This window comes from Furipterus horrens, unplaced genomic scaffold (assembly GCF_987537825.1).
Source record: "Furipterus horrens unplaced genomic scaffold, mFurHor1.1.pri manual_scaffold_3, whole genome shotgun sequence".
Classification (NCBI taxonomy): Eukaryota; Metazoa; Chordata; class Mammalia; order Chiroptera; family Furipteridae; genus Furipterus; species Furipterus horrens.
In genome coordinates this window covers 63,359,490-63,368,260 of record NW_028327173.1, presented here as the reverse complement: position 1 = coordinate 63,368,260, position 8,771 = coordinate 63,359,490, and the positions used below count along the sequence as shown (strand labels likewise).

Here is an 8,771-nt window from a genome sequence, read left to right as displayed (position 1 = left end):
GGTTTCATTTTATAAGAACCTTCAGTCCAACACATAAATCTCTCTCGGGTCAGTGAAGCTTTGTGTGTGTGGGGAGGGAGCGGGGGGAAGTTCCTTATAATTCACTCTGAGTTCATCCAAGGCAAACATTTTAAAACCAGACCATTAGAGAAGGGACTGTTGTGTCATGGGGGAAAGCACAAGATTGAGAATCAGGATCAGTTCTAGTTAGGACTTTTTTGCTAACCAGCTTTTATCCAGAATGAATCTAGACCACGAACCTCATTTTCTTGCTTTATAAACAAAAGGAATTTGCATCAGATGAACTGCAGCAACACTTTTAGCTGTAATGTCTATTTGGGCTCAAGACCTTTTGTCCCTCCTTTCTACTGTTTTGAATAATGGACTGTAAAGCATTGGAAAGAAGCCTAGCATCCATTCAGTGAACATTAGATAAGTTTGAGCTAAATTGATCTAAACGACCTTAGTTTACAGAGGAGAGAACTACCAGTAAGTGAACACAAAAATGTCAAGTTACTTCTCTAGGTCACAAAACTAATTAATTGCAGAAACCTGAGATTTTTAATCACTTATGATTTTTCTTCTCAGAAAAATGTCCCTTCATATGTTTTGGTCGTGGGCTGAGGGGGTGCTGGGTGTAGAAGAAACATAAATTTTCAAAAAAAGATGGAACTATTATTTTTGCTAAGATGGCAAAGCCTATTATGATGCTCCCTATCTTCTATATGGTTGGCTCTTGTGCAGAGGCATGTGTTGGTGGTATTAGGATTAAACAAAGACCAGAAACTCCTGGAGAGAAAACCACCCTGTTCTTTAAGAAACTAACACCTTACTTCAACTTTTCCTTCTGATTTCACTTTTAAAAGCACGCTCCTTTTCAAACAACAAAGGAGGTCAGAAAAATCTGTTCAGACAAGCAAGAACCAGGAGTTCCAGTTTGGCCTCTGCTTCGGTTTTGGAAAATCTGATGGATGAGTAACATCTTCTAATATGAAAAATGATAACTCTCTGCTCCACACACTACTTTTCTGCTCTGGAATAAGTGCTGTTGAAGTGTGACCTCATCAAGCTGTCAGACGCCGGCTCTTCCTGACTTCTCTGTCTCTTTCAGCAGCGTCCTTATTCACTAAGCTTTATTCACACTCAAACTTAGTCATTTCTGACTCCTCCCTTTTCCTAGACACATTGAAACAGTTGCTCAGCTCCATGGATTCCTTCTTTGCAGTATGTCTTACATCAGTTTCATTTCATTCCTATTATTTTTCACATATGTCATGCAAAGTCATATTTTGAGAGCAGGGAGGACATGGGTTTGGGGTCAGGCAGGGCAAGTTTTACGCGTCTTAGCTCTGCCACTTACTATCTATCTATGTGTCACAGCTGAATCTCCCTGACCCCTACTTACCTTATCTGTAAAACGGAGGTCACAAGTGCATTGGCCTTAAAGAGTTGTGTAAATTAAATGTCAGAATGTATGTAAAATACTTAGTAGAGTGCTTAGCATGTAATCAGCACTCAACATATAATAGTAATCACAGTAACGTGCCCTTGCCCTCAGTCTTGCTTTCTGCAGTTTCAGTTACTGGTGGTCAACCACAGCCTGAAATATTAAATGAAAAATTCTAGAAATAAACAATTTATAAGTTTTAAATTGCATGCTATTCTGAGTAGCATGATGAAAGAAATCCTGTGCTGTCCCGCTCAGTCCCACCCAGGAATGACGCATCCCTGTGCCCAGTGCATCCATGCTGTACCCATCCCCTTAGTCACTTAGTAGCCCTCTCGGTTATCAGATTGACCGTTGCAGCATCACAGTGCTTGTGTTCACGTCACCTTATTTTACTTAATAGTGACCCCAAAGCCTAAGAGTAGTGATGCTGGCGATTCAATGTGCCAAAGAAAAGCTGTCAAGTTTCTTTTAAGTGAAAAGGTAAAAATTCTTGACTTAAAAGGAAAAGAAAAGAAAAGTATGCTGGAGTTGCTAAGATCTACAGTAAGAACAAATCTTTAATCTGTGAAATTTTGAAGAAGAAAGAAGAAATTTGTTCTAGTTTTGCTGTCACCCTCCATCTGCAAAGCCATGGCCACCGTGCATGATTAGTGGTTTGTAAAGATAGAAAAGGTGTTAGATTTTTAGGTGAAGACATAAACAGAAAACTTGTTCCTATTGATGGCAACCATGTTGTACCATAAAGCACTGAGCCCATATGAAGAGTTCAGCAAGGGATCCCTTAAAACGAGGGACAGCAAGCCTTTTTTTGCAAGTAATGGATGGTTGTCCACAATTAGGAATAGATTTGGACTGAAAAATATAAACTTTACTTGAGAGAGAGAGAGACCACATGCCCATACCTTTTATTACAGTATTGTTATAATTGTTCTATTTTATTATTATTAGTTGTTGTTGATCTCTTACTGTGCTTAATTTATAAATTCAACTTTATCATAGGTATGTATGTATGTATAAGAAAAACATCAGTGTATCTAGGGTTCAGGACTATGCGTGGTTTCAGGCATCCCCTGGGGGTCTTGAAACGTTTCCCTTGTAGATAAAGGGGACTACTATAGTACTGCTCATCCTTCCTTGTCCATACTACTTCCTGCTATCAGGTTAATTCTCTTCAAGCCAGCTCTGACATTCTTTCTTCCATATTCCCAAAGAGAGGCCTCGTCTCAGGGTAGCTAAAAGCTGTCCTCTGCAGCAGGGTTGCTTGGGTTACCATTTACTAGCTGGGTCATCTGGAGCAAGTTTCTTAGCTTCTCTCTGCCTCTGTAAAATAGAGAAAATAGTACCTACCTCAAAGGGCTATTTTGAAGTTTACATTATTTAGCATTAATAGTTAATATTTTAAAGCGCCTGGTCTACAGCAAGTCAATATCAATTTTTGATAAATAAACACCTATGCCGGTTTCTTATATTTGCTATTTCATAAACATGTTCTGCATTAATTTCTTTGGTCTTGCTGTTTCTTCCACCTGGAATGCAGGGTGGTTTAATGGAAGGAGTACTTGCAGTCCAGGGAGAGGAGTAGGTTTTACTCACATGCCAGCTTTGACTTAGTGGTAGGAGCGACCTGAATTGCAAAGCATTCAGGGTCTTTGTGTGGTTTCAGCAGGAGATCAGCTGGTTGTGCCTCCAATGGGCCCTGGAGAGAGAAGTAAAGACACATCCTTGTATTTTGCCACAATTAAGCAGATGTCATAGTCATTTATAAGAATCATAATGTTTTCATGATAAAAATATACAGTACAGGGTTAGAGAGAAATTTTCTTAATACTGAGGGCTAATGAAAAGAATCCTGCTTCCATAGCTCTTCATAAATAGCATTCTTTTAATTGCTGTATATACTTGAGTTTATTTATTCTCACAGCAGTCTCTGAGGGGGGTACTATTTTGTCTTCATTTTATTTTTATAGATGAGGAAGCAAAGGTGCAAAGAGGTCAAGTAACTTACATGAGATGGTGCAATTAATAAATGGTAAGGAATTCGAAATCTAGGCAGTCTAGGTCCAAAGTCTACACTTTTGGCTACTGTTTTAAACGTGACTTTTGGTCCTTGGGTTACTTTATAAGTAAATCTAATTTAATTTAAAAATAAGGTACCTCAATGCAATTTGAGTAAATTTGATTCTGAGTTTTCAGACAATTGCTTCTATAAAGGTCCAACTCACTATTTAAATGAGTTGTCTTTCTGATGGTTTGGTTTGCTCTGTCAATAATATTAATAATATTTTGAGCAATGGATTTAAACTGCTCCCTGCAGAGCTCTAGGGTTGTGTAGAGTTTTTTCTGGGGTCTGAGGGCTGGTAGTGAACACCTTGAGTGTTCACTTTTTAAAAATTCCTGCTTTTTAATAGTAAGGCATGTCTAAGTTATCCTGAGTTTGAAAATTTTCCTGTTAGCTACTTTTCATCCAATTAAAACACGTCCACCTTGATTTGGAATAGAGGGGAGAACTGAAAAGGAGATAAGCAATAATTGGAAGAATGCTCCTTGGGCTTGTATTCTAAGACACTTGGGTAAGTGTTTTTAGAATCCAGGGAAGGCTCTCAATATATATACCCTGTTTTTTTTTCTTCTAGAACCAGCTTGTTGAAACGCAAATTATTAGGTTTCCGAGGGTCCTGGCCTAGTAGGCCTCTTGGTGTGTGCCTAAAAAAATCATTTACCTTCAAAAATGATATAGGAAATGAAGTAGCCAAAGAACCTATATGCATGAACCATGGACATGAACAATGGTGTGGGGATTGCCTGAGGGGATGGGAGGTGCTGGGTGGAGGGGACAAGGAGGAAAATCAAGACAACTGTCATAGCATAAATCAATAAAATATAATTAAAAAATGATATAATTCTAAAGCAAACAAAAGAAGAAAATAATGATATAATTCTATTAACAGTATCATAGGAAGCAGGACTGTAGTGCTTATTATTTAAAACTTCAAGTGAGTAGCTTATTTTCCCTGTGTTACTTTATTCTCCTGTAGTAGATTTCCCTTCCTAATTATGATTTGGAATTATGATTTGCTTTCAGCAAATGAAGTCTACAATGACTCTACTTCGAGAAGCACCCACAACCTCGGGATGGGCCAGTGCATTTGGAAGAATGCTAATAGCAGGAGAAAGCCAGCCTTGTATTAACATTCCATGTGGAAAATCTATTGATACTTAATATTAATTAATATAAGAAATAGCTGAGAGTTGATTTTATAAACAGAACACACTGCTCAAGTTGATTTGTAACTGTGTTGAGCTGTAACTAATCTCCAAGGTATACCTCCTCCATACCTTTATCTCTAAGAGTGAATTAATAAAATACAGAGAGAGCATGAGAGGGGGAAGCCTCAGTCCTCATCACTGGCACTGCCAACAAAGCCCTGGACACCTGCAGACCATTTCAATGAAGTAAGACTTGAATTCCTGCTAAAACAAGTTTAACACTTCAAAGCTGTAAAATTTAAATGTCCACATTTTTCATTTAAAGTTAACTTTTTAAAATGCAGTCCTGAAAGAAAATCTTATAGAATGTCATGGAAAACAAAACCTGGATCTGAAACAAGGTTGTTTTGGGTGACTATTCAAACAGGGCACCTTTCAGTGGGGCTTTATAAATACATTTGTGTTGGTTTTTTTTTTTTTTTTTTTGCAACATCAATTTTCATTCAGAAGGTAATGAGTTTTGAGGAGATCAGGCCAGTAGTCATATGGAAAACCATGCTGGTCCTTTCTGCAGTGATTTTGGGTGTGTGATGATGATTCATATTTATGACTTAACTAAGGAAGTAGAATCTTTAGTTTTTCTGAGCAACACTGCCTCCTTGTGTAGATGAGAATTACCTTCTAGTCCATTAGTCTTTTTTTTTTCAAGTGTTTTAATTTGAATTTACTGGCTTAAGCAACCCAAACCAGATAGAGTGCCTCACTGAAGAAAATTTCTTTGCACATGTGTTTGATTATTGCCATTGATAAGGCCAATATTCTTTTTTTCAGGGACTGTTTGCCCAATTTGACATTATCTATATTTTTTGCTCTTGCTCCTAATCCCTCTCATTATGCCTTTAAAGTGGTGGAAAAGAATGAAAAAAGAAAATGAAATACAAAGTGATTTTTTGTTATTCATTACATCATATTTGGAGCTTTTCAGGGAAAGAAGATAGAAACCTTTGCATAAATGAAGAAATCTGCTAATCAAAACATTGAAATTATACAGGTGTTTTAACTTTATCAAAGGCAGTTGATGTAAAGTAGTAAAGCCTAATGAATATGTTACATATGACCCCTGCCCTCATAGAGCTTATATTCTAATTAGGGAACAAATCACAAAGATACTAAAGTAAAATATATATTCTTTTAGATGGTGGTTAAGTGTGCTAAGTAGAAAAAAATTAAAGAGGAAGAGGGTAGGCAATGTCGAGAGTGAGGAGTAAGGTTATCATGTTAGGGCGGCAGGGAAGGCCTCACAGAAGAGATGGCATCTGAGGGAAGGTGTGGAGGGGCAGAGAGAGCAAACCACGATGACATCTGGAGGAAGAATATTCCATGCACAGGTGACACATGCAAAGCTCTCAGGCAGGGAATGCGTACCTGGCTTATTTGAGTGACAGCAAGATTTTAGGCCATTCTGGGATTTTGAACAGTAGAGTAAGACATTCTGACTTCTTTTTTAAATAAAACAGAACGAAGGCAGGTAAGAGTGAAAACATAGTGGATGGCTAGAAGACAGATTTTGATTTTATAATCATCCCATCCTCTATTCTGGAATATGCCTACCCTCATGAACTGAGAATTTGTAGTAATGTGCAGGGGTGCTTGTTGTGAGTAAGAATGGTTATTAATAATAAGTTACCTTATAGTAAAAAAGTTGAACACTAAACGGAATAATTTTTAGAATTTTTAACAGTGATCATCAAGGGGATCTTTATTGAAACAACTGAATGATTAGATATGGGAAATAGAAATACAAATATGATTCTAATTAATATTCTAGTTTGTAGAAACATACCCAATTTATAAATTGTGACTTATGCATAAAGAAATTTAGGACACTTAGGAACATTCATCCTATAAGAGAGCAGCCTTTTCTGACTATGTTAATCTAGTCTAAAAATTACAACTAGGAAGATCTTTTAACAAGACACAGAATAAAACTGGTTTTCTTTTCTGTTATATATAGAAACACAGCCTTTGCACCAGCTCCACCTTCCAGCAAAGTCTTTATTTAAATTGCAACAGTTTGTGTTTTTCTAGAATTACTTTAAATGCAGTGCATTGCCATAGTACTCAATTCATTTTAATTTTTGTAATTAATGCTTTGAAAACTTAAACATTATTGTCCCCAAAGCTAGTCTCTGAGAGCAAACTGTGGTTTCTGTATATACTACTATTAAAGGGCTTAGCACATTTTTAGATCTGCCAAGATTCTTCACATCATTCAAAGGTATTAGTTTGAGTATTAAAGTCTTTATCAGTGATGGTGCTCAGCTAATACTGACGTGGGGACTTTCATCATGCTCTGAAGAAGCTATCAGTAACCTGAGGTAAGAAAAGCCTCAATGTTCTCATGGCTTAATAGTTACAAAAATCTTACATTGTTTGATCATTCAACATACAGGGGTGAGCAAAAGTAGGTTTACAGTTTTGGGTACATGAAATACAGAGTTTATCCTTGTATTATTATTTATTTATTAATTGCTGTATCATTTAGTATTATTACTAACCTACTTTTGCCCATCCCTGTATTTTATTGAATACCTACTATGTGCAGGCTTCTGTGAGAGGATACAGATACTCAAGAATCAAAAGAAATAGCCTAGTAAATGCACAGATTATCTTCAGTTTATACTGTTCTATTAATAACAGCTTGACCCCTGTCCTTAGGCATTATTATCCTAGTCACATAAAACATTACAAATATAGAATGTTACCTTTTCTATATTGAACCTGGATTTGGGAATCACTGTTTTCTCTTCTCCTCAGGCTTAGAATAGACAAAGGTCTATTATCCCTTATCCTTCCACTTCTCATCCATGCTCAAAGTTCTTAAACATTTATTTTGTCTTGTCTGATCATAGTTGTTGATTCCCTCTGATTAGCCAAGCTTTCTTGCTTGACACAAACCCAGTATACAAGCCTTTGAAGAATTTCTCTGACAATTCTCGGAGGAATTACCACCTTTGTCTCTTATTTTATGTTTCCTTGGAAACCAGAAAAAGAAGTGAAGCTTTTCACTTAAGCTGGGTTTAGGGTCAGTCTTAGCTAAAGTATGGGATTTTCCTAGGTGCTCATAGCCTGGTTCAAGCCCCTCCTGCCTTGTAGGCCATCAGAGCCCCTGTAATGTCCCTAAGCTCCTTGTGGTCTCCTCAGAATCACTTGATAGGTCCTCTTCCTTCCCAGAGCAATCTGAACCTCTCCCAGCCACCTTTCCTCCTTCAATCATATGTCTAGATTTTTACAGGATAGACTTTTGAGCACACAAATCCTGTTGAGTCTTCTCAAACTACAGCAAATCACAGCACTCTGCCTTGTGGGTAGCTGCTCCACTGATTTATAATCATAGTATATTTTTAAAACTAGAAGGAACCTTAGGGCTTTCCCTTTTTTTTTTTTTTTTTTTAATTAGCATGATCTTTGCTTAAATGTAACCTTATTTGGAAATCCAGTGCATAAAATGAGTAAGAGTAGAGCTGTGCTAGATGGAGGGGCAATGGGTCCCCATCTTCCAACTTCTTACCCTCCACATCCCCATGGCAGCCCAGAGATGCCATAGAAACATTCTCCCAGGCAGACCTCTGAAAACTGCCTGATTTGCTAGATGAGTATTGCTCAAGAGCTTCATTTTGTACTTCCTCCTGCTTCTTAGCAGTCTGACCTCTCTGTTCTCATGAATCTAAGACTACTTACCTGCCCCCAACTTCTTTGGAGAGTGAGGTGTGAGCCCCTTGGCAGTCACAGGCTTAACAACTCTTTGCCATAGTGAGTGTCATGAGGCGCGGTCTGAGAGATAAGGGTTCCTTATATGATCCCAAGAGCCTACACACAAGTGCTGTGTTTTCTCTATTGCAACATTACACTCTTAAAACTATTTGCCAAAAATAGAGACTTGTGAAAATGTTCTTCTTTCCAGTGATTGGTGAGAAAGCACTTCCCTGTGAGTTTGCAAGGACACAAAACATTTCCCATTCTCACTTCAGTTTTTGACCAGCAAAATCTAGTTTTGTATTAATTGTCTCTGTCCCCAGAGACACTTAAGCCCATTTTCATTACTTTAATGGAA

General features: G+C 37.5%; 1 long non-coding RNA gene across 1 annotated transcript; it reads right to left on the bottom strand.

Annotated features, from left to right (window-relative positions):
* Window positions 1–2,459: 2,459 nt before the first annotated feature.
* Window positions 2,460–8,484, bottom strand: LOC150015177 (uncharacterized). Its single transcript, XR_016509970.1, has 3 exons — window positions 8,399–8,484; window positions 3,044–3,146; window positions 2,460–2,770 (listed from the first exon to the last, which is right to left on the bottom strand). It is a non-coding gene; the product is annotated as an uncharacterized LOC150015177 (long non-coding RNA).
* Between the last annotated feature and the right edge of the window lie 287 nt (window positions 8,485–8,771).